This window comes from Triticum urartu, chromosome 1, assembly GCF_003073215.2.
Source record: "Triticum urartu cultivar G1812 chromosome 1, Tu2.1, whole genome shotgun sequence".
Taxonomy (NCBI): domain Eukaryota; kingdom Viridiplantae; phylum Streptophyta; class Magnoliopsida; order Poales; family Poaceae; genus Triticum; species Triticum urartu.
This window is the reverse complement of record NC_053022.1, coordinates 350,136,469-350,159,321: the sequence shown is the minus strand read 5'-3', so window position 1 is coordinate 350,159,321 and position 22,853 is coordinate 350,136,469.

Sequence of the window (22,853 nt, the reverse complement as noted above, 5' to 3'; positions counted from 1 at the left end):
GGGCCCTCCACCACAACTGATGTCATGGATTAGCAGAGGGTTGAGCTGGGGTCCAGCCAAGGACGTGCCTATACTGCAAAGCCGCATTCAAGATCTCTTCGATGGAGATTTCAGTCTGGTTATGGTGGTACAAGTCATGCTGGTTCGTCGAATCCAGCCTTGCAAACGCCGGCCCCTCTGCATGTGGGAGTTCAACCCAGAAGGGTCACGCACTATTCATAATTTCCTTGGCCTGACGCACGAGGAGATGTACAAATCATTCTTCGGACCCCAAATAGAGTGTCCGAATACTACCGAGGACGTGGGCCTGAGCAGCAACCGTACCGCCGACCAAGTAAGTAATCCTCTAGACAAACACACCGTCTTTCATTTACCATGACGTCATTCTGAGAAATCGCTCTTTGACCAGGACTGGCTAACAAAGGCGAAGATGATTCGGTGTTCGGCCTCCCTTCCTAAGGGTTTGGAGAATCCGGTACTGGAAAAGATGCTCGAGCTAGCACCTTGCCCGGAGCCCTCAAAGGAAGATAAAGGGGGGAATAATGAGGTCGAAAGCGGGCCCCCATCGCTACCAATTCCAACCGAGGGAATGAGCGCCTCCGTGAAGGAGGATAACCAAGGGGAAGAATTCGACCTTGTCTCGCTTCGGGGAAGGAAGAGGACTGCTTCTGAAGATCCGGAAACCAAGGCTTCCAAACGGGAGAAGAAGTCTTCACCAGAGGGTCCTGCCTCGGAGGGTGCTTTTGCCGCACAAAGTCCGTGCGGGGATCAGCCCTCTAACGAGCCGTAAGTGATCAAAAAATACTTAATAGTAAAGATATTCTACCTTACTTCCGAGGAAAATAACCGAAGCGTTTATCTCGCAGTTCGGATCTTAGCCCTTCTCAAAGGAGCTCGTCTTCAGGGGACCTTCTTCCGGAGATGATGGAGAGCGAAACGCCTCCCCTGGACTCCCCCGCTCAAGAAGCGGGCGACCTTGAAGTATCGTCATGGAGGACCTCTCCGGATCCGGTGAGGCCAGAAGATAATCCTATAATCACCCGAAGTCCCCAGCATCCGGCTCTTGAAGAGAGCAAACAAAAGAGTCCGGCGCCGTCTGGTATGCGGTCGGACGTACTGAGGGGTCTGCTAAGGCGGGCGACCATCTCGGAAGAACATCGTACATTGATGGGTACGGTGATGGAAAGGATTTCATCCGCCGAAAGCGGGTTGCATGACGCCTTTATGAGTCTACTGACGGGCTTTGAGGTACGTAAGATGATGTACATTTGTGATGGTACCGCACATTTTTAGGTGTGCCCTGTGTAGATAGTAGCCCCTGAGACTCTGGTTGTCACCGAGAACAGCGGCAAACAGAGGATCGTAGTCCCAGGTAATAACCATACCGCTTTATGTGCAGGTGATGGAAGCTCCGGTGGCTGGCCAGACTAATGAGTTTGCTGAAGTAAAGCGGCAACTGGATGCGGCAGATGCCGACATCGAGCTTGTTAACAAGTGGCTTGACGAGGCACGGGGTAAGTAATGTTTTCCCAGTCAATGTCACATAGTAAGAGCAGCGTGATGCTAGTATCTTTAATATGTTGTGACTGCAGATGGAGCTGCCGCCGTGGAGACCCTTCGGGCGGAACTTGCCCAAGCCAACAAACAAACAAGGATTAGTAATGCGGCCGCTTTAAAGGCGGCCGAAGAGTTAAGAGCCGAGAAGGCCACACATTGCGAGAGCAAAGAAAAGATGGCCAAGATGGCTATAATGTTAAAAGACACTGCCGACCGTTGCCGATTCCTTGAAGAAGAAAACCGAGCGAAGGCGACGGACCTCGAAAAGGCCACGATGGCGGCCAAAGACACCCGCTCTGCCATGACGGAAAAGAAGGAAGAGTTGCGTGAAGCTGGTGATATTGTGGCTGGGAAGCCCTTTTTGCTACGGAGGAAGTTCGGAGATCTGCGGTATGCCCCTCTGGATCGGTTGTGGAGTTCGGCAGACGCATATCTGGATTTGACGGCGAGTGCTGTCGATGCGGCCGAATACTTCCGAGATCAAACAGATCATGAAGTGGACAAGCTATTCTGGTTGCAGTTTAACGTTCCAGAGCATCCTCTTCCACTAACTGATCAACTTTCCGAATGGGCCGAACTCAATAGATTGTCCGGACTCGCCATGATGTCCGTCGTAGATCATCTGTGGCCGGAAAAGCCGAAGCCGAACAGCTATTTCAGCTTAGTGCAGTAGTTCCTTGGTGCGGTGTCGCGCATCAATGTGATGAAGAGGTCGGCATGCATAGAAGGCTCGCGGATGGCCCTTGCCCGTGTCAAAGCATACTGGGCGGAGATGGATGCTACCACTGTTGCGGTGCAGGGTTCGGCCATAGGCCGAGTGGCTGCCGAGCACTATTTTGAAGAAGTTCTTGAGGGTGCTCGTTTGATAGAGGCCCAGTGCTCGAAGAATACTATGTTTGAGTGACATGTATTCCCATTGTAAAAACAATGTTTATCAAATTTATTAAGGCTGTATTTATACTTTTGCCTGAAAGTAATATGATGCCTCTTGTGCGGCCGTTTATGTATATATGTATATAACCTGAAAGATTGCAGTCGTCGGCTTCAGCCCCCACGCATATAATGCGGGGGTGTTCGCAGAAGACGCGTGTTCACACTTAATCCAACGTCTTGGTCCTAATAAGGAGGTGATAGCGCAGCGAACGAGGCAACCGGACTATAATGCTTTAACACTTTCACTTAGCCATAGGAGTTTGACGGTGGGGCTACTATATAGCCCCTGGTGGCTCCGCACTCTCCCGAATTCGGGGTGCGTACATGCTTGGCCGGGAAACGGCCCTTCTTTAAGGCGGAGGAATTCTAACATTCCGATGGGTCATCGAGTGGTTGACCAGTCTCACGCTATATCATGACAGTCAGTTTTCGGCTTTCTCTACTGAGGTGCTCGTCCGGATGAACCGGGGCACAATCGCAGTAGTTCTCCTGGTGCCGCCTTAGCCGATAGAGCGGAACGTAAGGTAGCAAAACACAGGAGCCGGGCAAACCCAACATTTGACCAAAGACATGATTCGGAGCTGATGCATATAAGGCCGAACTCGCGACGCCGAACACTCCCTAAGGTATTCGGTCTTTTATGGTATAAACCAGGCCTAAACAGTGCCCTTTGTAAGAAGCCCCTGGTGTCCAGGTATGTGCATTATTCTGACGTGGCCACATGCCAAGACGTCAGCATCCTTCTCAATAGTACTGAGAATCCGAGGGATGTGTATCAACAAGAGACAGTAAGAAAGGTTTACGCAGGGTCTTAATCTAAAAAGAATCCTTGGAACAGGTCCCTGCTGCACGTCTGCGCATGTGTCTTCGTTGTGCCGTATCCTGGACGGGTGTAGCGCGATGGTCATCTGTAAAAGAGAGGAACTTAGGTGAAAAGTTGTCGTGCAAAAAGGTAGGTTATATTAAAGAAACCATGTACAATTCAAGATGAGTAAAAATTGCCACTTGTCTGCGCGCGTTGAGCCCCTTGTATTTGTAATAGGGGTGTGGCCATCAAACCTGTATGAATTACATATAGCTGCGTTGGACTCGTCTAACCGTGTCTGTAGTCTTGACAACCTATCGAATGCTTTAGCTGGTGAGGCCGTTTTAGTGTGCAGCTGCCAAGGCAGCCGCACTCTCTTCGGCGTGCAGGGATCGCTCAATATTTCCATTTACTATAATGATGCCACGTGGACCGGGCATCTTAAGCGTGAGGGAAGCGTAATGCGGTATTGCATTAAAGCGAGCGAAAGCTTCGCGTCTAAGTAGTGCTTGATAGCCACTTTGGAACGGAGCAATGTGGAAGGTTAAATTTTCGCTACGGAAGTTATCGGGGAAGCCGAATATAACCTCTAGTAGCAGGGAGCCCGTGCAATGAGCCCCTGGGCCGGGAGTTACTCCTTTAAAGGTAGTATTGTTGTGGCAAATTTTCGTTGGGTCTATCCCCATTTTGCGGATTGTATCCTGATATATCAGGTTTAGACTGCTGCCACCGTCCATCAGGACTCGTGTGAAGTGGTATCCGTCAATTATTGGATCTAATACCAAGGCAGCACATCCTGCATGTCGGATACTTGCTGAGTAATCCCGATGGTCAAAAGTGATCGGTTGGGATGGCCAGTGGCAGGACTCCACGGTGATAGGCCCTTGGGCATATTTCTCTGGGAGTGCCGCTTTGTTTCTCCCCTTCATCACGTGTAACACGTGTACTGTTTTGACTTCTGGTGGAAATTTATTTTGTTCCCCAGTGTCTTGCTTGAGAGGCTCATCCTCGTCTTCGCTTGGTGTATCCTCCCCCTTGTGTACGGCGTTGAGCTTGCCGGACTACTTGAAGACCCAACATTCTCTGTGGGTATGATTTGCAGGTTTATCGGGGGTGCTATGGATCTGACATATTTGGTCCAGAATTTTGTTTAGGCTGGACAGTTCATCTCTGGTGCCTTTAAAGGGCGGCTTTTGCTGACCTGGCCGAGAGCTTTTGAATCCAGTGTTTACCGCCATGCTCTTCGGGCTGTCTTCTTTATTCCGGTGCTTATTATTTTTGTTGCCTCGTGATTTCCCGTTTCCATCTCTAACTTTGGATGTACTTGGGTCGCTGGTGCTGCATCGGGCTAGCCAGATGTCCTCGCCCACGCAAAAGCGGGTCATGAGGCTTGTTAATGCTGCCATTGTTCTCAGCTTTTCTTGGCCGAGGTGTCTAGCAAGCCATTCGTCTCGGACGTTGTGTTTAAAAGCTGCCAAGGCTTCGGCATCCGGACAGTCGACTATTTGGTTCTTTTTAGTAAGAAACCTGTTCCAAAGCTTTCGGGCTGACTCTCCGGGCTGTTGAGTTATATGACTTAAATCGTCCGCATCCGGAGGTCGGACATAAGTCCCTTGAAAATTTGCCCGAAAAGCATCTTCGAGCTCTTCCCAGCTTCCAATGGAGCTTTCGGGGAGGCTTTTGAGCCAGTGCCGAGCTGGCCCTTTGAGCTTGAGGGGTAAGTACTTGATGGCATGGAGATCATCTCCTCGAGCCATATGTATATGGAGGATATAGTCCTCAATCCAGACCCCAGGGTCTGTTGTTCCGTCGTATGCCTCTATGTTTACGGGTTTGAATCCCTCTGGAAATTCATGGTCCAACACCTCGTCGGTGAAACATAGGGGGTGTGCGGCACCCCTGTATCTGGGTGTACCGTGATGTTCGGATGTTTGTTGTGTTGCATTGTATGCTGGAGCGCGCTTGCGTGGTCCATAGATGGATCCGATTGTGCCATCCCTTTGATGCGAACCCTCGCGTGGATCACGTATTGGCTTATGTGCGGCGTTGTTTGCCGCTCTATGTTGGCCGTGAGGTCGTCTATCCGGCCAGATGGCCGTTTTAATTTTTGGTTGTAGGGGATCTAAGGCCTCCTCATCGAATTCAGGTAGCAACTTCCGCTTCGGGTAGCTCTTGGTGGGGCGATTACCGTCGTACTTCACTGCTGTGTTGAGTACTTTACTCCATCTGATTCTGAGTGCGTCTTGCGCAGCCTTGAGCCTTTACTTCTACTTTTTTAGACTCCTCGTGGTGGCAACAAGCCTTTGACGGGCATTCTGTTGCTCCGGGTGTCCGTCCGGTGTGATGTCGTCCGGACTATTATCTTTGACAGAGTCAGGTTGTTCGGTTTGACTCTCCGTGTTGCCGTGGTCCGGCGATTGTTCACCCTGCTCTAAGGCTGGGTCTATATGATCGTTGTTTCTTCCGAGGCAGGATTTGGGGCGGCGCTTACGCCGCCGCTTTGACTGCTTCTCGAGGGGACAACCCTCTGTTGCGTCCTTCCGTTCCTCGTCGTCGTCTTCTTTTGGTGTGTCCACCATGTATACGTCATGTGATGAAGTGGGCGTCCAGTGCCCTATGGGTAGTGGTTCCTGTTCGCCTCCTGCATCGTCGTCCATACCGTTGATGTCTTCGGAGTCGAAGTTGAGCATGTCAGTTAAGTCATCGACAGTGGCTACTAAGTGGGTGGTGGGTGGGCGGCGAATTTCTTCGTCATCCGCATCCCAATCCTGTCGGACATAGTTCGGCCAGGACTCTCCTGACAAGGAGAGAGACTTTAATGAATTCAGTACGTCGTTGAAGGGTGAGTGCTGAAAGATATCCGCGGAGGTGAACTCCATGATTGGCGCCCAGTCAGATTTGATAGGCACGGGCGCAAGCAGTTCAGAGTCCGTGGCCGGGGAAGGATCCGGTAGTTTGGCAACACGGCTCTCGTGAAGGGTAAGGTCGATATTCGGCTCGATCGCCGCTGAGGGTAAGGCCTCCGTGGTGGGGTCCATCCACCCGTCCATGGATGGCGCAACTGGCTCCGAATTGAGGGTCGGAGCGGCTGCCGGTGCGATCTTCTGAACACTGTCTGATGGTAGAGCTAAATCGTACTCATCGTGACCGCGCGACGCACAAGGCAGAGGCTCGAATCCGTCGAAGATCAAGTCTCCGCGGATATCGGCCGTGTAGTTTAAGCTTCCAAACCTGACCTGGTGGCCAGGGGCGTAACTTTCGATCTGCTCTAGATGGCCAAGCGAGTTGGCCCGCAGCACGAAGCCGCCGAATACAAAAATCTGTCCGGGGAGAAAAGTCTCACCCTGGGTTGCATCGCCATCGATGATCGTAGGAGCCATCAAGCCTAACGGCGACGACACAAAGGAACTCTCAATGAAAGCACCAATGTCGGTGTCAAAACCGGCGGATCTCGGGTAGGGGGTCCCGAACTGTGCGTCTAGGCTGATGGTAACAGGAGGCAGGGGACACGATGTTTTACCCAGGTTCGGGCCCTCTCGATGGAGGTAAAACCCTACGTCCTGCTTGATTTATTCTTGATGATATGGGTATTACAAGAGTTGATCTACCACGAGATCGGAGAGGCTAAACCCTAAAAGCTAGCCTATGGTATGATTGTATGTTATTGTGTCCTACGGACTAAAACCCTCCGGTTTATATAGACACCGGAGGGGGCTAGGGTTACACAAGGTCGGTTACAAAGGAGGAGATATCCATATCCGTACTGCCAAGCTTGCCTTCCACGCCAAGTAGAGTCCCATCCGGACACGAGACAAAGTCTTCAATCTTGTATCTTCATAGTCCAACAGTCCGGCCAAAGGATATAATCCGGCTGTCCGGAGACCCCTAATCCCGGACTCCCTCACCCCCCTTTTCCTAGTTGGAATAGGATTCGGGAGAAGGAAAAGAGAGAGGGAAAGAAGGAAAGAGGGGGCCGGCCCCCTTGCCCTAAACAAATTCGGTTTGGTCCTTGGGGGCGCGCCCCACACTCCCATTGCTTCCCTCTATTTCCACTAAGGCCCATGTAGGCCCATTAAGCCCCCAGAGGGTTCTGGTAACCTCCCGGTACTCCGGTAAAATCCCGATTTCACCCGGAACACTTCCAACATCCAAACATAGGCTTCCAATATATCAATCTTCATGTCTCGACCATTTCGAGACTCCTCGTCATGTCCTTGATCACATCCGGGACTCCGAACAACCTTCTGTACATCAAAACACATAAACTCATAATATAACCGTCATCGAACTTTAAGCGTGCGGACCCTATGGGTTCAAGAAGTATGTAGACATGACCGAGACACGTCTCCGGTGAATAACCAATAGCGGAACCTGGATGCTCATATTGGCTGCTACATATTCTACGAAGATCTTTATCGGTCAAACCGCATAACAACATACGTTGTTCCCTTTATCATCGGTATGTTACTTGCCCGAGATTCAATCGTCGGTATCTCAATACCTAGTTCAATCTCGTTACCGGCAAGTCTCTTTACTCGTTCCGTAACACATCATCCCGCAACTAACTCATTAGTTGCAATGCTTGCAAGGCTTATAGTGATGTGCATTACTGAGTGGGCCCAGAGATACCTCTCCGACAATGGGAGTGACAAATCCTAATCTCGAAATACGCCAACCCAACAAGTACCTTTGGAGACACCTATAGAGCACCTTTATAATCACCTAGTTACGTTGTGACGTTTGGTAGCACACAAAGTGTTCCTCCGGTAAACATGAGTTGCATAATTTCATAGTCATAGGAACATGTATAAGTCATGAAGAAAGCAATAGCAACAAACTAAACGATCAAGTGCTATGCTAACGGAATGGGTCAAGTCAATCACATCATTCTCTAATGATGTGACCCCGTTAATCAAATGACAACTCATGTCTATGGCTAGGAAAGTTAACCATCTTTGATTCAACGAGATAGTCAAGTAGAGGCATACTAGTGACATACTGTTTGTCTATGTATTCACACATGTATTATGTTTCCGGTTAATATAATTCTAGCATGAATAATAAACATTTATCAAGATATAAGGAAATAAATAATAACTTTATTATTGCCTCTAGGGCATATTTCCTTCACCACGAAAGCCGCAGACTCCACGGCGTTGGAGCCGCACATAGACCTAACCTCTGGTAATGCCTGTGTCACCGGAACCTCGGGCTCGTTTCCAGTTAAAAGTTCCAAACTATGTGCGTTCGCGCATGACGAGCATGATCAGTTATCGATCGCCGAATTCAGCGTCGCGGACATCTTCCGGCACTCGCCCTTGGGTGATGTGCTGAATTCGTTAAAAAATCTATCCTTAGCGGGGGATTCACAACCGAACTATATCCGGTTCGAACTAGAAGCTGGCAACAGGGACTTTCGCTCCCCACCCACCACCCACTTTATAGCCACTGTCGAAAACTTAACAGACATGCTCGATTACGGCTCCGAAGACATCGACGGTATGGACGACGATGCAAACGAGGAGCATGGCCAAAACCCGCCGTTTACCGGACGCTGGACGACCACTTCTTCATACGACGTATATATGGTGGATACGCCTAAAGAATCTAATGACGACGACAAAGAAGATCCAGTCAAGGACAAACCTCCTGAGACACAACCTAAGCGTCGACGTCAGCAGTGCCACTCTAAGTCACGTCGGGCAAAAGATAGAAATACCGGCACAGGAGAAGATAATACTCCTGACGGTGCCGATGATAATGAAGACCCCGTTGAAACAACTCCTGAACAAGAAGAACGGGAAGATGGGCAAGTTAGCCCCAACGAACAGGCCAGCAACGAAAACTCGAAGGATAGTAATTTTCTTCCGCTCTCCGAGGATGAGGTAAGCCTCGGCAACGAGGATTTCATCATGCCTGAAGAACCTCTCGAGCAGGAGCGCTTCAAGCGCCAGCTAATAGCCACCGCAAGAAGCCTGAAAAAGAAGCAGCAGCAACTTCAAGCTGATCAAGACCTGTTAAATGATAGATGGAATGATATCCTGACAGCCGAAGAACACGGCCTTAAGCACCCAACCAAAAGCTACCCGAAGCGCAAATTGCTACCTAAGTTCGATGATGAGGCGCTGGAGCCCATACCATCATCACGCAACGAGGCTGACCGACTACCACGTGGTCAGGATAAAGTGGCAACTCAAGCCAAACACCAGCTCGCCCCGCCTCATTATAAAGGCAGAGATAAAACAGCTCGTGGTCACACATATGACCTCCGGCAGGACCTGAACAAGAGAACAGGGCATACCAGATCGATCCACGGATCGTGGGAACGTACCTCAACACCTATTGACGGCTATCTATTCGGACGTGACAAGCCTAGTCATGCACGGGCTGAACACTGCAGACAGACTCCATCGGAGCTACGTCGCGATGTGGCCCGATATAGAGGCGCCGCACACCCTCTTTGCTTCACTAACGAAGTAATGGATCACAAATTCCCATAAGGGTTTAAACCCGTAAATATCGAATCATACGATGGAACAACTGACCCCGTGGTGTGGATCAAGGACTTTATTCTCCACATTCATATGACTCGTGGAGATGACCTCCATGCCATTAAATACCTCCCTTTAAAACTCAAAGGGCCAGCTCGGCACTGGCTAAATAGCCTGCCCAAAAATTCTATTGGCAGCTGGGAGGACTTGGAAGAAGCCTTCCTTGACAACTTCCAAGTTACATATGTCCGGCCACTGGATGCCGATGACTTAAGTCACATTGTCCAGCAACCCGGAGAGTCAGCCAGGAAGCTTTGGACCAGGTTCTTAGTTAAAAAGAACCAAATCATCGACTGTCCGGACGCGGAAGCCCTAGCGGCCTTCAAACACAGCGTCCGGGACAAGTGGCTCGCTCGCCACCTCGGTCAAGAAAAACCAAAATCCATGCCAGCCCTTACCGCTCTGATGACCCATTTTTATGCGGGAGAAGACAGCTGGCTCGCTCGTAGAAGCAGCGCCAGCGATCCGGGCACTTCCGAAGTCCGGGACAGCAATGGCAAACCACGACGCAACAAATACAAACGCCACAATGATAACGAAAGAACGCATGACACAGCGGTTAACGCTGGATTCAGCGGCCCCAAATCCAGTCAACGAAAGAATCCATTTAAGGCAAATAGAGATGGACCATCCAATTTGGACAAGATATTGGACCGGCCCTGCCTGATTCATGGCCACCCCAACAAACCAGCTAATCATACCAACAGAAGTTGTTGGGTCTTCAAGTAGGCCGGCAAGCTCAATGCCGAACACAAGGGGAGGAGGCCGCTAGACGATAGGGATGACGAAGAGGCTCACCAACCAAATTCCGGGTGTCAGAAGCAATTTCCCCCCGAAGTGAAAACAGTGAACATGGTATACATGACACACAACTCTACATGGGAGATGGAGAGACACTCCCTCTGGACTGAGGATCACACCACGGCGACCTCAGTCGAAGTACAAAGCGGTCTCATTAAACCGCATACTGATACGTCTCCAACGTATCTATAATTTTTGATTGCTCCATGCTATATTATCTACTGCTTTGGACTATATTGGGCTTTATTTTCCACTTTTATATTATTTTTGGGACTAAACTATTAACCGGAGGCCCAACCCATAATTGCTATTTTTTTGCCTATTTCAGTGTTTCGGAGAAACAGAATATCAAACGGAGTCCAAACGGAATAAAATATTCGGGAACGTGATTTTCTCACCGAACGTGATCCAGGAGACTTGGACCCTACTCCAGGGAGTCAAAGAGGAGGTCACGAGGGTGGGGGGCGCCCCCCCTAGGGCGCGCCCCCTGCCTCATGGGCCCCTTGGTGCTCCACCGATGTACTTCTTCCTCCTATATATACACACGTACCCCCAAACAATCAGAACAGGAGCCAAAAACCTAATTCCACTGCCGCAACTTTCTGTATCCATGAGATCCCATCTTGGGGCCTGTTCCGGAGCTCCGCTGGAAGAGGGCCATCATCACGGAGGGATTCTACGTCATCATAGCCTCTCCAATGAAGTGTGAGTAGTTTACCTCAGACCTTTGGGTCCATAGTTAGTAGCTAGATGGCTTCTTCTCTCTCTTTGAATCTCAATACAAAGTTCTCCCCCTCTCTTGTGGAGATCAATTCGATGGAATCTTATTTTTGCGGTGTGTTTGTTGAGATCGATGAATTGTGGGTTTATGATCAAGTCTATCTATGAATAATATTTGAATCTTCTCTGAATTCTTTTATATATGATTGGTTATCTTTGCAAGTCTCTTCGAATTATCCGTTTGGTTTGGCCAACTAGATTGGTAGTTCTTGCCACGGGAGAAGTGCTTAGCTTTGGGTTCGATCTTGCGGTGTCCTTACCTAGTGACAGAAGGGGAAGCAAGGCACGTATTGTATCGTTGCCATCGAGGATAACAAGATGGGGTTTATTTCATATTGCATGAATTTATCTCTCTACATCATGTCATCTTGCTTAAGGCGTTACTCTGTTTTTAACTTAATACTCTAGATGCATGTTGGATAGCGGTCCATGAGTGGAGTAATAGTAGTAGATGCAGAATCGTTTCGATCTACTTGTCACGGACGTGATGCCTATATACATGATCATGCCTAGATATTCTCATAACTATGCACAATTCTCTCAATTGCTCAACAGTAATTTGTTCACCCACCGTAGAATACTTATGCTCTTGAGAGAAGCCACTAGTGAAACCTATGGCCCCCGGGTCTATTCTCATCATATCAATCTCCATCACTTTAATCTTGCTTTGTTTTTTACTTTGCTTTTACTTTTTACTTTGCATCTTTATACCAAAAATACCAAAAATATTATATCTATCAGATCTCACTCTCGTAAGTGACCGTGAAGGGATTGACAACCCCTAATCGCGTTGGTTGCGAGTAGCTATCGCTTTGTGCAGGTACGAGGGACTTGAGTGTGGCCTCCTACTGGATTGATACCTTGGTTCTCAAAAACTTAGGGAAATACTTACGCTACTCTGCTGCATCATCCCTTCCTCTTCGGGGAAAACCAACGCAAGCTCAAGATGTAGCAAGAAGGACTTGTGGCGCCGTTGCCGGGGAGTCTACGCAAAAAGTCAACATACCAAGTACCCATCACAACCCCTATCTCTCGCATTACATTATTTGCCATTTGGCTCTCGTTTTCCTCTCCCCCCCAATTCACCCTTGCTGTTTTATTCGCCCTCTCTCTCTCTATCCTCCCTCTCCATTTGCCTCTTTTTGCCCGCTTGCTTTTTGTTTGCTCGTGTGTTAGATTGCTTGTTTATCGCGATGGCTCAAGATACTACCAAATTGTGTGACTTCACCAATACCAATAATAATGATTTCCTTAGCACTCCGATTGCTCCTCTTACCGATGTTGAATCTTGTGAAATTAATACTGCTTTGTTGAATCTTGTTATGAAAGATTAATTCGCCGGCCTTCCTAGTGAAGATGCCGTTACTCATCTGAATAGCTTCGTTGATTTATGTGATATGCAAAAGAAAAAATATGTCAATAATGATGTCGTTAAATTGAAGCTATTTCCTTTTTCGCTTAGAGATCGTGCTAAAGCTTGGTTTTCGTCTTTGCCTAAAAATAGTATTGATTCATGGAACAAGTGCAAAGATGCTTTTATCTCTAAGTATTTTCCTCCCGCTAAGATCATCTCTCTTAGAAACGATATTATGAATTTTAAGCAACTTGATCATGAACATGTTGCACAAGCTTGGGAGAGAATGAAATTAATGATACATAATTGCCCTACTCATGGTTTGAATTTGTGGATGATCATACAAAAATGTTATGCCGGATTGAATTTTGCTTCTAGAAATCTTTTAGATTCGGCCACGGGAGGCACTTTTATGGAAATCACTTTAGGAGATGCTACTAAACTCCTAGATAATATTATGGTTAATTATTCTCAATGGCATACTGAAAGATCTTCTAATAAAAAGGTGCATGCGATAGAAGAAATTAATGTGTTGAGTGGAAAGATGGATGAACTTATGAAATTATTTGCTACTAAGAGTGTTTCTTCTGATCCTAATGATATGCCTTTGTCTACTTTGATTGAGAATAACAATGAATCTATGGATGTGAATTTTGTTGGTAGGAATAATTTTGGTAACAACGCTTATAGAGGGAATTTTAATCCTAGGCCATATCCTAGTAATCCTTCTAATAATTATGGGAATTCCTACAACAACTCTTATGGAAATTATAATAATATGCCCTCTGAATTTGAGAATAGTGTTAAAGAATTTATAAATTCACAAAAGAATTTTAATGCTTTGCTTGAGGAGAAATTGCTTAAAGTTGATGATTTGGCTAGAAACGTTGATAGAATTTCTCTTGAGGTTGATTCTTTAAAGCTTAGATCTATTCCTCCTAAGCATGATATCAATGAGTCTATCAAAGCCATGATAATTTCCATTGATGAGTGCAAGGAAAGAACCGCTAGGATGCGTGCTTCCAAAGATGCCTTTATTAAAGCGTGTTCCTCCAATTCCTATGAAAATCAAGATGAAGATCTAAAAGTTATTGATGTGTCCCCTATTAAATCTTTGTTTTGCAATATGAATCTTGATGAAACTGAATATGATCTTCCTTTACCTAGAAGGCGTTCTAAAAATTCGGAATATTTAGATCTTAATGATGAAATTGATGAAAGTGAGATTGAAAGAAATAAAAATCTAGATGTTGCTAAACCCACTATATTGGATTTCAAGGAATTTAATTATGAAAGTTGTTCTTTAATTGATTGTATTTCCTTGTTGCAATCCGTGCTAAATTCTCCACATGCTTATAGTCAAAATAAAGCCTTCACCGAACATATTGTTGATGCCTTGATGCAATCTTATGAATAAAAACTTGAGTTGAAAGTTCCTATCCCTAGAAAACTCTATGATGAGTGGGAACCAACTATTAAAATTAAAATTAAAGATCATGAGTTTTATGCTTTGTGTGATTTGGGTGCTAGTGTCTATACTATTCCCAAGACTTTGTGTGATTTACTAGATTTCTGTAATTTTGTTGATTGCTCTCTAAACTTGCATCTTGCGTATTCCACTATTAAGAAACCTATGGGAAGAATTAATGATGTTCTTATTGTTGCAAATAGGAATTATGTGCCCGTAGATTTCATTGTTCTTGATATAGATTGCAATCCTTCTTGCCCTATTATTCTTGGTAGACCTTTCCTTAGAACGGTTGGTGTGATTATTGATATGAAGGAAGGGAATATTAGATTTCAATTTCCATTAAAAAATGGCATGGAACACTTTCCAAGAAAGAAAATAAAATTACCATATGAAACTATCATGAGAGCCACTTATGGATTGCCTACCAAAGATGGCAATACCTAGATCTATCCTCGCGTTTATGCCTAGCTAGGGGCGTTAAACGATAGCGCTTGTTGGGAGGCAACCAAATTTTATTTTTATTCCTTGCTTTTTGCTCCTGCTTAGTAATAAATAAATTATCTAGCCTCTGTTTTGGTTGTGTTTTTTGTGTTTAATTAGTGTTTGTGCCAAGTAGAACCGTTGGGAAGACTTGGGGAAAGTCTTGTTGAACTTGCTCTAAAAACAGAAACTTTAGCGCTCACGAGAACTGCTGTCATTTTTATTTGAAGAGAGATATTTAGTTAATTATTTTTGCAGATGACTAATAGATAAATTCCTCACGTCCAGCTATTTATTTTAGAATTTTTGGGGTTCCAGATCTTGCGCTAGCTACAGATTACTATAGACTGTTCTGTTTTTGACAGATTCTGTTTTTCGTGTGTTGTTTGCTTATTTTGATGAATCTATGGCTAGTAAAATAGTTTATAATCCATAGAGAAGTTGGAATACAGTAGGTTTAACACCAATATAAATAAAGAATGAGTTCATTACAGTACCTTGAAGTGGTCTTTTGTTTTCTTTCGCTAACGGAGCTCACGAGTTTTCTATTTTGAGTTTTGTGTTGTGAAGTTTTCATGTTTTGGGTGAATTCTTTTGATGGATCATGGAACAAGGAGTGGCAAGAGCCTAAGCTTTGGGATTCCCATGGCACCCCCAAGATAATCCAAGGACACCAAGAAGTCAAAGCTTGGGGATGCCCCGGAAGGCATCCCCTCTTTCGTCCACTTCCATCGGTAATTTACTTGGAGCTATATTTTTATTCACCAACATGATATGTGTTTTGCTTGGAGCGTCTTGTATTATTTGTGTCTTTGTGTCTTAGTATACCACAATCATCCTTGCTGTACACACCTTTTGATAGAGCCATACATGAATTAAAATTTGATAGAATACTCTATGTGCTTCACTTATATCTTTTGAACTAAGTAGTTTTGCTCTATGTGCTTCACTTATATGTTTTGAGCGTTATAATTTTGCTCTATGTGCTTCACTTATATCTTTTGAGTGTTATAATTTTGCTCTATGTGCTTCACTTAGATCTTTTAGAGCACGGTGGTGGATTTGTTTTAAAGAAACTATTGATCTCTCATGCTTCACTTAAATTATTTTGAGAGTCTCTTAATAGCATGGTAATTTGCTTAAAATAATATGCTTGGTATTCAAGATTTGTGAAACTTTCTTTTGAGTGTGTTGAATACTAAGAAAAGATTGAAACATGATAATTGTTTTGAGATATGGAGGTGATAATATTAAAGTCATGCTAGTCGAGTAGTTGTGAATTTAAAGAATACTTGTGTTAAAGTTTGTGATTCCCGTAGCATGCACGTATGGTGAACCGTTATGTGATGAAGTCGCAGCATGATTTATTTATTGATTGTCTTCCTTATGAGTGGCGGTCGGGGACGAGCGATGGTCTTTTCCTACCAATCTATCCCCCTAGGAGCATGCGCGTAATACTTTGCTTTGATAACTTCTAGATTTTTGCAATAAGTATATGAGTTCTTTATGACTAATGTTGAGTCCATGGATTATACGCACTCTCACCCTTCCACCTTTGCTAGCCTCTCTAATATCGCGCACCTTTCGCCGGTATCATACACCTACCATATACCTTCCTCAAAACAGCCACCATACCTACCTATTATGGCATTTCCATAGCCATTCCGAGATATATTGGCATGTAACTTTCCACCATCTAGTTCATCATGACACATTCATCATTGTCATATTGCTTAGCATGATCATGTAGTTGACATAGTATTTGTGGTAAAGCCATCGTTCATAATTTTTTCATACTTGTCACTCTTGATTCATTGCATATCCCGGTACACCGCTGGAGGCATCCATATAGAGTCATACTTTGTTTTAGAATCGAGTTGTAATCATTGAGTTGTAAATAAATAAAAGTGTGATGATCATCATTCAATAGATCATTGTCCCAAATAAAAAAAGAGAGAAAGGCCCAAAAAAAGGGGGCAATGCTACTATCCTTTTTTTCCACACTTGTGCTTCAAAGTAGCACCATGATATAGCGAGTCTCATATATTGTGCTTCAAAGTAGCACCATGTTCTTCATATAGAGAGTCTCATATGTTGTCACTTTCATATACTAGTGGGAATTTTTCATTATAGAACTTGGCTTGTATATTCCAATGATGGGCTTCCTCAAAATTGCCCTAGGTCTTCGTGAGCAAGCAAGTTGGATGCACACCCACTTAGTTTCTTTTGTTGAGCTTTCATACATATATAGCTCTGGTGCATCCATTGCATGGCAATCCCTACTCACTCACATTGATATCTATTGATGGGCATCTCCATAGCCCGTTGATACTCCTAGTTGATGTGAGACTATCTTCTCCTCCTTTTTGTCTTCTCCACAACCACCCTTCTATTCCACCTATAGTGCTATATCCATAGCTCACGCTCATGTATTGCATGAAGATTGAAAAAGTTTTGAAAAATTTAGAGTATGAAACAATTGCTTGGCTTGTCATCGGGGTTGTGCATGATTTAAATACTTTGTGTGGTGAAGATGGAGCATAGCCAGACTATATGATTTTGTAGGGATAACTTTCTATGGCCATGTTATTTTGCAAAGACATAATTGCTTTGTTAGTATGCTTGAAGTATTATTATTTTTGTGTCAATATAAACTTTTGTCTTGAATCTTTCTAATCTGAATATTCATACCACAATTAAGAAGATTTGCATTGAAATTATGCCAAGTAGCACTCCGCATCAAAAATTCTCTTTTTATCATTTACCTACTCAAGGACGAGCAGGAATTAAGCTTGGGGATGCCTGATACGTCTCCAACGTATCTATAATTTTTGATTGCTCCATGTAATATTATCTACTGTTTTAGACTATATTGGGCTTTATTTTCCACTTTTATATTATTTTTGGGACTAACCTATTAACGGGAGGCCCAGCCCAGAATTGCTGTTTTTTCCTATTTCAGTGTTTCGAAGAAACGGAATATCAAACGGAGTCCAAACGGAATAAAATCTTCAGGAACATGATTTAGGAGACTTGGACCCTACTCCAGGGAGTCAAAGAGGAGGTCACAAGGGTGGGGGCACCCCCCCTAGGGCGCGCCCCCCTGCCTCGTGGGCCCCTTGGTGCTCCACCAATGTACTTTCTATATCCCCAAACGATCAGAACAGGAGCCAAAAACCTAATTCCACCGCCGCAACTTTCTGTATCCACGAGATCCCATCTTGGGGCCTGTTCCGGAGCTCCGCCGGAAGAGGGCCGTCATCACGGAGGGATTCTACATCATCATAGCCTCTCCGATGAAGTGTGAGTAGTTTACCTCAGACCTTCGGGTCCATAGTTAGTAGCTAGATGGCTTCTTCTCTCTCTTTGAATCTCAATACAAAGTTCTCCCCCTCTCTTGTGGAGATCTATTCGATGTAATCTTCTTTTTGCGGTGTGTTTGTTGAGACCGATGAATTGTGGGTTTATGATCAAGTCTATCTATGAATAATATTTGAATCTTCTCTGAATTCTTTTATGTATGATTGGTTATCTTTGCAAGTCTCTTCGAATTATCCGTTTGGTTTGGCCAACTAGATTGGTAGTTCTTGCCATGGGAGAAGTGCTTAGCTTTGGGTTCGATCTTGCGGTGTCCTTACCCAGTGACAGAAGGGGTAGCAAGGCACGTATTGTATCGTTGCCATCGAGGATAACAATATGGGGTTTATTTCATATTGCATGAATTTATCTCTCTACATCATGTCATCTTGCTTAAGGCGTTACTCTGTTTTTAACTTAATACTCTAGATGCATGCTGGATAGCGGTCGATGAGTGGAGTAATAGTAGTAGATGCAGAATCGTTTCGATCTACTTGTCACGGACGTGATGCCTATATACATGATCATGCCTAGATATTCTCATAACTATGCTCAATTCTGTCAATTGCTCAACAGTAATTTGTTCACCCACCGTAGAATACTTATGCTCTTGAGAGAAGCCACTAGTGAAACCTATGGCCCCCGGGTCTATTCTCATCATATCAATCTCCATCACTTTAATCTTGCTTTGCTTTTTTACTTTGCTTTTACTTTTTACTTTGCATCTTTATACCAAAAATATTATATCTATCAGATCTCACTCTCGTAAGTGACCGTGAAGGGATTGACAACCCCTAATCGGGTTGGTTGCAAGTAGCTATCGCTTTGTGCAGGTACGAGAGACTTGAGCGTGGCCTCCTACTGGATTGATACCTTGGTTCTCAAAAACTAAGGGAAATACTTACGCTACTCTGCTGCATCATCCCTACCTCTTCGGGGAAAACCAACGCAAGCTCAAGACGTAGCACATACTTTGTTGGCTGTTAAGCCACCGGTCTCCATCCAACAGGATCGACCAAGTTTGGAGCAGGAGTAGCAGTTCGGCTTCCGCCGTCTGCCTCATATACCTGTGAAATGTGTACCGCGTATACATAACTATGCACTTAAAATAGCCTAGGCATCGGCGGAAGCACAACACGGACGGGTCTACAAGTACTCCCATAACCTACTTACTTTTTTCCTTTTTTATATATTACTCTATCTTTTTCCATCATCTTTCATCACAGGTAGCTGATACGTCTCCAAGGTATCTATAATTTTTGATTGCTCCATGCTATATTATCTACTATTTTGGACATTATTGGGCTTTATTATCCACTTTTATATTATTTTTGGGACTAACCTATTAACCGGAGGCCCAACCCAGAATTGGTGTTTTTTGCCTGTTTTAGGGTTTCGAAGAAAAGGAATATCAAACGAAGTCCAAACGGAATGAAACCTTCGGGAACGTGATTTTCTCAATGAACAAGACCCAGGAGACTTGGACCCTACATCAAGACACAAAAGAGGAGGCCATGAGGTAGGGGGCGCGCCTACCCCCCCCCCAGGCGCGCCCTCCACCCTCGTGGGCCCCCTGTTGCTCCACCGACGTACTCCTTCCTCCTATATATACCTACGTACCCCCAAACGATCAGAGACGGAGCCAAAAACCTAATTCCACCACCGCAACTTTCTTTATCCACGAGATCCCATCTTGGGGCCTGTTCCGGAGCTCCGTCGGAGGGGGCATCGATCACGGAGGGCTTCTACATCAACACCATAGCCCCTCCAGTGAAGTGTGAGTAGTTTACCTCAGACCTACGGGTCCATAGTTATTAGCTAGATGGCTTCTTCTCCCTTTTTGGATCTCAATACAATGTTCTCCCCCTCTCTTGTGGAGAACTATTCGATGTAATCTTCTTTTTGTGGTGTATTTGTTGAGACCGATGAAATGTGGGTTTATGATCAAGTCTATCTATGAACAATATTTGAATCTTCTCTAAATTCTTTTATGTATGATTGGTTATCTTTGCAAGTCTCTTCGAATTATCAGTTTGGTTTGGCCTACTAGATTGATCTTTCTTACAATGGGAGAAGTGCTTAGCTTTGGATTCAATCTTGCGGTGTCCTTTCCCAGTGACAGTAGGGGCAGCAAGGCACATATTGTATTGTTGCCATCAAGGATAACAAGATGGGGTTTTCATCATATTGCATGAGTTTATCCCTCTACATCATGTCATCTTGCTTAAGGCGTCACTCTGTTTTTAACTTAATACTCTAGATGCATGCTGGATAGCGGTCGATGAGTGGAGTAATAGTAGTAGATGTAGGCAGGAGTCGGTCTACTTGTCTCGGACGTGATGCCTATATACATGATCATACCTAGATATTCTCATAACTATGCTCAATTCTGTTAATTGCTCAACAGTAATTTGTTCACCCACCATAGAATACTTATGCTCTCGAGAGAAGCCACTAGTGAAACCTATGGCCCCCGGGTCTATCTTTATCATATTAATCTCCTACTACTTAGTTATTTCTTTTGCTTTTTACTTTGCCTTTATTTTACTTTGCATCTTTATCACAAAAATATCAAAAATATTATCTTATCATATCTATGAGATCTCACTCTCGTAAGTGGCTATCGGTGTGAAAACCGGCGGATCTCGGGTAGGGGGTCCCGAACTGTGCGTCTAAGGCGGATGGTAACAGGAGGCAGGGGACACGATGTTTTACCCAGGTTCGGGCCCTCTTGATAGAGGTAAAACCCTACGTCATGCTTGATTGTTCTTGATGATATGAGTATTACAAGAGTAGATCTACCACAAGATCAGAGAGGCTAAACCCTAGAAGCTAGCCTACGGTATGATTGTATATTGTCCTATGGACTAAAACCCTCCGGTTTATATAGACACCGGAGGGGGCTAGGGTTACACAAGGTCGGTTACAAAGGAGGAGATATACATATCCGTATTGCCTAGCTTGCCTTTCACGCCAAGTAAAGTCCCGTCCGGACACGAGACGAAGTCTTCAATCTTGTATCTTCATAGTCCAACAGTCCGGCAAAGGATATAGTCTGGCTGTCCGGAGACCCCCTATTCCAGGACTCCCTCAGTAGCCCCCGAACCAGGCTTCAATGACATCAAGTCCGGTACGCAGTATTGTCTTCAGCATTGCAAGGCGGGTTCTTCTCAAAATTTGAATGTTTGTCAAGCAGTGTCCGGACCCACAAATGTTGGACTTCTTGGCTTCTGCGCCCAATAAGGGCTATCCTCCACGCGTCGAATGAATACGAGGAGCCAGGGCGTTTTTACATTCACACCCCTAGCCAGATAAATAAATCGTCTATTAAACGGATGGGGATTCTCAGATCCAATCCATACCATCCTCCCACAGCGAGAATCCATCGGAGCACGCTTCGGAAAAATCCATTCCAACATGGTCGACCACCGCATCTCCTCCTCCCGCCCCCATAGCCCTAAGCCCGGTGATTGGGAGAGATGTTCCGTCCCACACAGTCAATTAGTCGAACTGCAGACCCAGGGATTCCTCCCTCTAGTGTATATGGTTCCTGTACGAGCCGGGCTCGCCACCTACAATGGCGGGGAGCAAGCGGAGAGCTTCCCCAGCCCCTCTACGGGGGAGCGGGTGTGCCTTGTTCCCTACTTATTAAGGGGACTCGGATTTCCAATTCATCCGTTCCTTCGCGGGCTCCTAGAGTTTTACGGCCTCCAACTGCATAATTTCACCCCTGCTTCCATATTACACATCGCCGGCTACGTTGCCCTTTGCGAGTTATTCCTGGGCTGTGAGGCTCATTTCGAGCTGTGGAAGAGGTTATTTTGCCTCGTCCCCCGCACACAGAAGGGGTAACTTTATCATGTGGGCGTAGCCGAAATATGGCGCATCGCCGAAACCGGATACCTTTCCGGTACTCCGAAGAAGACGTCCGAAGAGTGGCCTTCGGAATGGTTTTATATGGAGGACGTCCTGCTTTCGGACCCTGTTCGGTGGGGTCTTCCTGAGTTCAACAATGCTCCTCTAAAGAAACGCCGAAGCTGGCGCCCACGGATCCCCTAGGAGGAAGACAACGGGGAAGTCCTTTACCTGATGAACCGGATTAAAGCGCTGGCTCAATCAGGATTGATAGTAATCAAAGTTATGTCAATATGCATAATGTGGGGAGTGCAGCCGCTTCAATATCGAGGGTACCCCCTATGGTGTTTTAACGGGGAAGATGATGCCACCCGTTGCGGGCGTAAGGGACCGGACTCCGCTGCTGCTTTAGCAAAAATTATGTCCGAGTTATTCAAGGGAGAGGAAGAGGAGTTCATCCACAGCAAGCCACGGGATGGATTCTCCATGTACAACCCTCCAAGCTGGGTGAGTTATATCTCCTTACTCCCATTCTTCTCGCATTTTTTGTCGTAGGTACTTACCTTGCCATTTTACGGTAGGAACTGCGAAAAGCTATAAGGGAGGTCAACAACCCATCTCCACATCCAGAGGACCCTGACCAGGCCCTCAGTCCCAGACTCGAAGAAGATCCGGACATATTCGTGGAGCTGATAGACAGGCAGTTCTATCAATTGAGCTGTGATGACACCATGGTGGCCATTACGGCCGACTATCCCGGACTGCTCCCTGCATCGCACGTAAGAAAAACCAAAATCCCAACTCCAAAAACTAGGATCCCCTTTTAGACACTTCACCTGCCATATACATATGGTGTTTTACAGGGAAGGCATTCGGGACGCCGTGCCGAACCCGCAGCAACTCGCCAAC